At 42.0% G+C, this 8339-nt stretch overlaps 1 long non-coding RNA gene across 1 annotated transcript; it reads right to left on the reverse strand.

The window, feature by feature from the left end:
- Positions 1-2887: 2887 nt before the first annotated feature.
- On the reverse strand, positions 2888-7281 carry LOC139027829 (uncharacterized). The gene is made up of 3 exons (XR_011479984.1): positions 7206-7281; positions 6528-6952; positions 2888-3246 (listed from the first exon to the last, which is right to left on the reverse strand). It is a non-coding gene; the product is annotated as an uncharacterized lncRNA (long non-coding RNA).
- Between the last annotated feature and the right edge of the window lie 1058 nt (positions 7282-8339).

The raw sequence follows: 8339 nt of genomic DNA on the forward strand, positions 1-8339 counted from the left end.
TTGGTCAGATGAAGAGAGTGAAGTGAGGAGTTTCCTTCAGTGTCTGCCCTACATCTCACTGCTGAGGTGAGTGAGTTTATCCAACCAAGAGTCCACTATGCTTTCATTTACAACTCGTTGTAGATAGTATTTATGTTACCACTGTCTTTTATTTTTAATTCATGCACATGTGAAGATGCTGTAGAAACTCTAATTCAATAGGGAATTGAAAATTGAACAAAATTACAATTCATAGTTGTATTGTTTTAAAGATGAGTCAGAGAGATTAAAAGTAGATGTGACGTGTCAAAATTTTGATTGATGACCCTATGTGAACTCTATGATGAACCCTATGTAGTTGATGACGTGTGGCATGTCTTCTGGTCAGGCAAGCCTGTTAGGTGGGGGCTATGGGGTGAGTAAGGGTCCATTTGACAGGTCAACCCCGTTAATGATTGATGACCCTAAGTCCAGCTGTCAAAAAAAATGTTGATGACGCTATGTTCTGCTGATGTTCTGCTGACGCGTGCAAGCCCCAGGGTTTCCTGTCCTGACCCCCCTTTTTGGTTTGAGGGGGGTGGGGTGGTTGGTTAAGTGACCAGTGTCAGGTCACCTGTTACTGTCTCACGGTTTTGGGTTTGGTTAGGCCCCTTATAAAGCCGCTGAACAATTCCTGTTTAAGAGTGCACAAGATCTTAAGAATAACCATGTGGAATTTGGGATGGTACCAAAGAAGTGATGACGGTAACAACTGAAGCAGGCCTCGGGTTGCCCATAGAGCAAGGGCAAAGTATCAACCAGCAATATATGATGCGCCAAAAAAAAACGTTTTTTAAATGTGTATAGAAACCCAAAATACCGCAGCAAAATGCTCTGACAGATCAAGTGTTGATGTCTAATGGCCGCAGTGGGGGTATCGGTTTGATTACCTGGCCTGTAGAGTGACCCTCTATACGGTAGATGAAGGAGAAGAATATACAGACCAGACTTAGGCTTGGTATGGTGTTGAAGACTGGTCGGGTTGTCTTCTCTCGCAAGGTTGTGTGTCTGAACTGAGCCTTATCACCAAGGGGTATAGTGTGTTCACGCGGCCACGAGACCCGTTGGGAAGGTACCCTGACTCCTCAGGACAAATTTCACAGGGTGAAAATACAAAGACAGAATGGGCGACTCGTCGCGGCAGCGTGGTAGTTTTATATCGGCACCGAGGCATCGAACATGAAACAACCTTAGGGTGGTGGCCTGACGTGGGGCATACCCGACTCGTCTGCTTATTCTTTTAAGAGTTGGGATGTACTGGAATTGAAATGTGTTGCAGCCTTGGATGCTCTCTTTGTACAGAGCCAACAGCGGCAGAGCCTTGTTTCATTTAAGAAGTGCATAATATATACGAACGTAAAGATTACGATGCAAGAGCCTCAAGAAGATACAGCGTCAGAAGAAAACTAAGTAAGCGGATGCTTTAACCCCGCCCCCAGATACCAATGGCCTTGTTCTACAATAAAGAAAAAAGCAGCCAGTTCTTCATTTCAGCATACCCATGGATCTCCAGACATCTACGAGGAAGCCACTACGTCATGGGAGCCCGACACTAAAGACTCTATGCCACGAAGCCCGACACTCTACGCACCCTGGCAAGACCCGTGACACCCCGACATTTACCCAGCTGAGGATGTGTTTGATGGGGTGGCCAGTACTATTTTGTGGACAACATCAAGGCCCTTGTAGCTACACTTTTAAACGTGGTGATTGGCGAATATATACATAATAAGAAAATTGCATCGGCTGTGAGATCAATCACCCAGCCAGCGTCGTCATCCTTGCCTCTACGGACCGCGCTAGAATACTACTTTTCAATCATTCTGAGGAGCTGGTGAAAAAGACTGTGGTCCTGCCGTTTAATAACCAGCGCTGGTCATCTCGCCCTGGAGTCTATGGGTCTTGTGCCGTCTATCCTAGAGTTTACGGGTAACGAAGCCTTCCTACATGAACCTGAAGGAGGCCATCTTCATCCACGAGAAACTCAAAGAAATCCGACACCTGGTGGACGACAACAAATACAGGGAAGCTGTGGGTGTCTGATGTGATGCTTTTCTGGCTCAATAAATCCCAAGAGACCGAGTGACATTTTGTTATTTAGAGCTAGGGTAAATAGTCTACGATGTTTGAGCGACTAAATACCTTTTTCTTTTTGAGAGACCTTACATATGTTATGCATAGATTTTGAAATAAAGTGAACAAGGATCGTCTACACGACACACAATACCTGGGCTAATGTAGAGGTTTGCTAAAATGGAGCAAATCATGAAACTTCCGACATACGGCGAGAGTTTCAATGGTCACATATGGTATCAAGGCTTGTTGAGGATTCTGAGAACTAGAAAAAACTTTGGCTAAGATTTTACATTATTTGTTTGAACCACCTTTAATGTGAATGTGTATCATATTTGTTGTTTTTATATACTTATATATCAGACGTGTGTGTTTTAAAAATTCAGCGAACAAACCTGTAAATCTAAACAATATATACAGGGTGTTGCATGCTGTGATTGTTGAGAAAATCGGGGACTTGTATCTTGCAACAAATCTGAATTGTCTGTATTACTTAATAATTGTTGCATTCCTTAAATAAAAATTCACAAACTGAAATGTTTTCGTTATATGAAAGTGGCTCATTAACGTTATTGTACCTCGAGAAGGCAAGAAGGATGGCTGAGCAGCTGTTGAAAAAACATATATTATAATCCGCTAACCCCGGGTCTTTATGGGGTAAAGAGCGCTTACAGAGAGCTATAGTCGAAGAAACAGGTAGTCCTGTTAAGCGAATGCTAAGTGAATGAATGGTTATCAGAGCAAGATGCCTACACTCTACATAAACCTGTAAGAACAATTTCCAAGAAATAGCCCTTCAGCTCTACTGGTTTCTTCTCTGGTTGGAGTTTCAGCACTTCTAGGAGGAGGGAGGCCTTTCTCTCTGAGAGCTCTATAGACCAGACTGCAGGAGCTGACTGGTAAACTGTCTGTAATGTGGGAAGGAAACTCCTGCCTGTTTGAGTCTCATAGTCCTTCACATGTGAGCACAGATCCAGCAGGAAATCACATTTCTGATTGTGATATACTTCAGACAGTGACAACACTTTCTCTACAGTTGTTTGTATGGTTCCTCTCTCATGGAGAGCTGCTTGAAGACACAGATTCAGTAGGAATGTCTTCTCTCTCCTTGTCCTCTCTTCAGGGGATCTTCTCTGATCTTGTGGAGGAGTAAAACTGCAAGAACAGTTTAACAACAAATAGATGAATATGTGAGATATGATATGTATTTCTGAAGGTCACATTATGGTGTGTAAAATACAATGACTATCTTTCTAAACTCATCATCCACTTCAATTGTTCCTTATAATCCTGACCACAAAGTAAGATTGCATCTTTTTAAACACTAAGTGTCTGTTTAGTATATTAATTTACTGCAGAAAGCTACAAACTTCCTCTCTAAAGGGAAATACAGTGTCATGACGTTGGCCTGGGGGTAGGTTTATGACAGTCATAAATACCTCTTCCCCCCTTTCCTCTCCCTACTCTACTGATGTGACGTTAGAATACCCCTTTTGGTTAACATAGAGATTCTGGGAACATCAGAAGTTGGGGGGGAAATGAACTATATTCTGGTAATCCGACCAACTGAACATATGCGGTGGTACTTAAGGTATATTATGTCAGTTCGGTTGCCCTCTGACACATTCTCATCAATGATAGAATGACATAAACTCTACTGTGGAAAGTCTGCACATCAGAGGTATCGGATTCACATGGAATTGTTGTTTAATTCAAATGTTTGAATATGAAATTATTTGTGAAGAGATTAAATGTAATTTTAGCTTCCAAATGAGAGATTTGGGTTTTCATAAGTTTAGTGCTCTGCTCAACCAGTGGCCCGTCCCTGTGAAGAGACATGGGTTATAAACTTTTCAGACACACCCCTCTCCCTCCACTATAAAAGCCATTGACGAAGATTTAACCTTCTGTTCCGGGTACATTAGGATGACGATCCCATGTCAGAATGTTTCAGGTAATAACTACAGAACGAAGCCAACATCAGCATGAGCTTTGGTTGCGAATGGTATGAACTTTGAACTCTTATTCACTACCGAAGTGATACGTCCTAGCCGTTGGGTTAGCAGCTGCAAACATAAATTAGGATAGGACAGACAGAGTATCCCGTCTACCACACAACTATCCAATTGACCACCAGAGACATCATTCTTCAAAGGACAAAGGACCCGGTTGGGAAACACGGCCTTCCATCTAACACCAACCTACTGAAGCGCAGCTCAGAGTAAATATTTATTGCATTTTCCTTTTCCAAATGGGCGGTAATTTAGAATGCATACGATATTGTATTTACGATAGCACAGCTTCGCCTCTGTTCCAGCTTCCCGCTCTTTCACTCAAACCCAGTCCTTTTTCTTTTGTGTAACCAGCTGTCATATCTGTTCCGCCCGCTAGGGACGTTTTCCTTTATGACGTAATTTGTAATCAAGGTATGATTCTTTCCGTGTATACAGTGGGGCAAAATAGTATTTATTCAGCCACCAATTGTGCAAGTTCTCCCACTTAGAAAGATGAGAGAGGCCTGTAATTTTCATCATAAGTACACTTCAACTATGACAGACAAAATTAGAAAAAAAATCCAGAAAATCACATTGTAGGAYTTTTAATGAATTTATTTACAAATKATGGTGGAAAATAAGTATTTGGTCAATAACAAAAGTTTATCTCAATACTTTGTTATATACCCTTTGTTGGCAATGACAGAGGTCAAACGTTTTATGTAAGTCTTCACAAGGTTTTCACACACTGTTGCTGGTATTTTGGCCCATTCCTCCATGCAGATCTCATCTAGAGCAGTTGATGTTTTGGGCTGTTGCTGGGCAACACGGACTTTCAACTCCAAAGATTTTCTATGGGGTTGAGATCTGGAGACTGGCTAGGCCACTCCATGACCTTGAAATGCTTCTTACGGAGCCACTCCTTCGTTGCCCGCGGTGTGTTTGGATCATTGTCATGCTGAAAGACCCAGCCACGTTTCATCTTCAATGCCCTTGCTGATGGAAGGAGGTTTTCACTCAAAATCTCACGATACATGGCCCCATTCATTCTTTCCTTTACACGGATCAGTCGTCCTGGTCCCTTTGCAGAAAAACACCCCAAATCATGATGTTTCCACCCCCATGCTTCACAGTAGGTATGGTGTTCTTTGGATGCAACTCAGCATTCTTTGGCCTCCAAACACGACGAGTTGAGTTTTTACCAAAAAGTTATATTTTGGTTTCATCTGACCATATGACATTCTCCCAATCTTCTTCTGGATCATCCAAATGCTCTCTAGCAAACTTCAGACGGGCCTGGACATGTACTGGCTTAAGCAGGGGGACACGTCTGGCACTGCAGGATTTGAGTCCCTGGCGCGTAGTGTGTTACTGATGGTAGGCTTTGTTACTTTGGTCCCAGCTCCTGCAGGTCATTCACTAGGTCCCCCGTGTGGTTCTGGGATTTTGCTCACCGTTCTTGTGATCATTTTGACCCCACGGGTGAGATCTTGCGTGGAGCCCCAGATCGAGGGAGATTATCAGTGGTCTTGTATGTCTTCCATTTCTTAATAATTGTCTCCCACAGTTGATTTCTTCAAACCAAGCTGCTTACCTATTGCAGATTCAGTCTTCCCAGCCTGGTGCAGGTCTACAATTTTGTTTCTGGTGTCCTTTGACAGCTCTTTGGTCTTGGCCATAGTGGAGTTTGGAGTGTGGCTGTGTTGAGGTTGTGGACAGGTGTCTTTTATACTGAAAACAAGTTCAAACAGGTGCCATTAATACAGGTAACGAGTGGAGGCCAGAGGAGCCTCTTAAAGAAGAAGTTACAGGCCGTGAGAGCCAGAAATCTTGCTTGTTTGTAGGTGACCAAATACTTATTTTCCACCATAATTTTGCAAATAAATTCATTAAAAATCCTACAATGTGATTTTCTGGAGAATTTTTTTTCTCATTTTGTCTGTCATAGTTGAAGTGTACCTATTGATGAAAATTACAGGCCTCTCACATCTTTTAAGTGGAGAACTTGCACAAATTCGTGGCTGACTAAATACTTTTTTGCCCCACTGTATGTAATTCTGTTGGATTAGTTAGGTATTTGGTAAATAAATAATTAAACCCAATTGTGTATTGCTGATTCAACTTGTTAGCCAGGGTTCGTGAAGATAACCAAGAATTTACAACTTTCAGAGTAGACTGAAATAAGGTGACGATTAATATGACTGCTATTGATTACTCCGTCTTTAAGAGTTTATTCGGAAGAGAACAGCTCTATAAATATTATTTCGTGTTGCCCCGACTTTCTAGTTAATTACATTTACATGATTAGTTCAATCAGGTAATATTAATTACGAAGAAAGTATTTTATAGAATAGCATGTTTATAACACTTAATCCGGCATAGCAAAGACACGACAACAGGGACAGACAACTACAATCTCTGAAGTGTACTGATCCAACTCACCTCAGCTGTGAGATGTAGGGCAACACTGAAGGAAACCCTTCACTTCGCTCTCTTTATCTGACCAGCCCTTCAGCTCTACTGGTTTCTTCTCTGGTTGGAGTTTCAGCACTTCTAGGAGGAGGAGCCTTTCTCTTCTGAGAGGTCTATGGACCAGACTGCAGGAGCTGGCTGGTAAAGCGGGTTCAATGATGGAAGGACACTCCTGGCTGTTTGATTCCTATTGTACTTCACATGAGAGTACAGATCCAGCAGGATGTCATATCTCTCAGTTTGATACACAGAAACAGTGACAGCAGTGTGTTCACAGTTTCTGGACTGTATCTCTGTGATCTAGTGCTGCTTGTAGACACAAATCTAGTAGGACTGCTTTCTCTTCTGTCTCCAGTCTTTCAGGGGATCCTCTCTGATGCTGTAGAGGGGTAAACCTGTGACCCATAAAACAACAAGAATGTCTATGTTTCAGATAGAAGCAGGGAGAATGTGACTGCTGCCTCTTTTACAGACTGAATACTGTTGTCATGTCTATCTTGTTGTGTTGCTGTAATGTCTTGTTTGTCCGTCTTAGCCTTTTGATAGGTTGTCATTGGAAATAAGAACAATACTTTCTCATTTGACTTAAATAAATTAATAGTCACAAAGACATTGAGTAAATATACATTGGCTGTGGAAAACACTCACCTGAGCTTGTTGATATTTGTTAGACACTTTAAAATGGTTTTGCTGAGAGCTTCACTGAGAAACAATTCTCTGATCCAGTGTAGAACGAGACGAAACCCTCTCTAGACTCTGTTTCATCACTTCTTCTGCTCTCTCAAAACACTCGTCTTTCACCCTGGACTGGAAGGTGCAACTCATTTCCACAGAGACAAGTAAGCTGGTGAAGTCCATCTCTGCCTCACTTCTCAGCAAAGTTGTCCAGAGTTGACACAGCATTGAGGGTCAGATGAATCACCAGAGGATGGTCTTAAATAATGGATTATGAATTAGATTATACAGATTATTTCAATAGCATGACACAGAAGTGTTTATAACTCAGCATCTGAAGGGAAGAGAATATAAGATATATTTTTTTAAAGATGGGTTGTTTTCATTCCCCATTTCTCTTTCTTTGGCTAATTAATTGGAAATAAACTGGTGAATTAGAGAACACAAAATATTACCCAAGATGTCTGACGTTCTTCAGAGAGCCCAGTATCAGCCTTACTCCTTGGTCTGACACAGTGCAGCTGGTCCAGGTCCAAGCCCACATTTCTCTCTGCAGACTGACTGGTCACATAAGAGACTGCACAGCACTGGTGAGGATCAAGATGTTCTCCACTCAGGTCTAGATGATAGTCCAGTTTGTCCAGGAGAAGCTGACAGGCATCAGTAGCTGATATCATACAAGCACTGACACAAAAAACAGAAGTCTATCTCAAACTCAGGAGCACCACCTTCTTCATGATCTTGGTTTGTTTGAGATGGAAGAAATGTGTTCACCACTTCCTTGAAGAACCATTCTGACGTCTTCTTTATCTGTTGAACTGGAACTAGACTGTTAACCAATCTAATATTGCTCTCATTCAGAAGCCCACACAGGAAAGGAATCAAGTGTTTTGTGTGTTTCCATTCTTCAGTCTGGCACTTCTCTAGAACCTCTCTGATTTTGTCTGGATTCTGTAAGAGCCAAAGGGCACCAAAGAACTCCTGCATTGTGTAGTGGAGAAATGCTGAGTAGGTGTTTGACGCTGTGGGTGCAATCTTAACCATAAGTGCCCCCAAGAACGCAAAATGGACACTGCTTTCTTCACAACTCAGTCTTGTCAAGTTCAT

Source organism: Salvelinus sp. IW2-2015, linkage group LG6.1, assembly GCF_002910315.2.
Source record: "Salvelinus sp. IW2-2015 linkage group LG6.1, ASM291031v2, whole genome shotgun sequence".
NCBI classification, from domain to species: Eukaryota; Metazoa; Chordata; class Actinopteri; order Salmoniformes; family Salmonidae; genus Salvelinus; species Salvelinus sp. IW2-2015.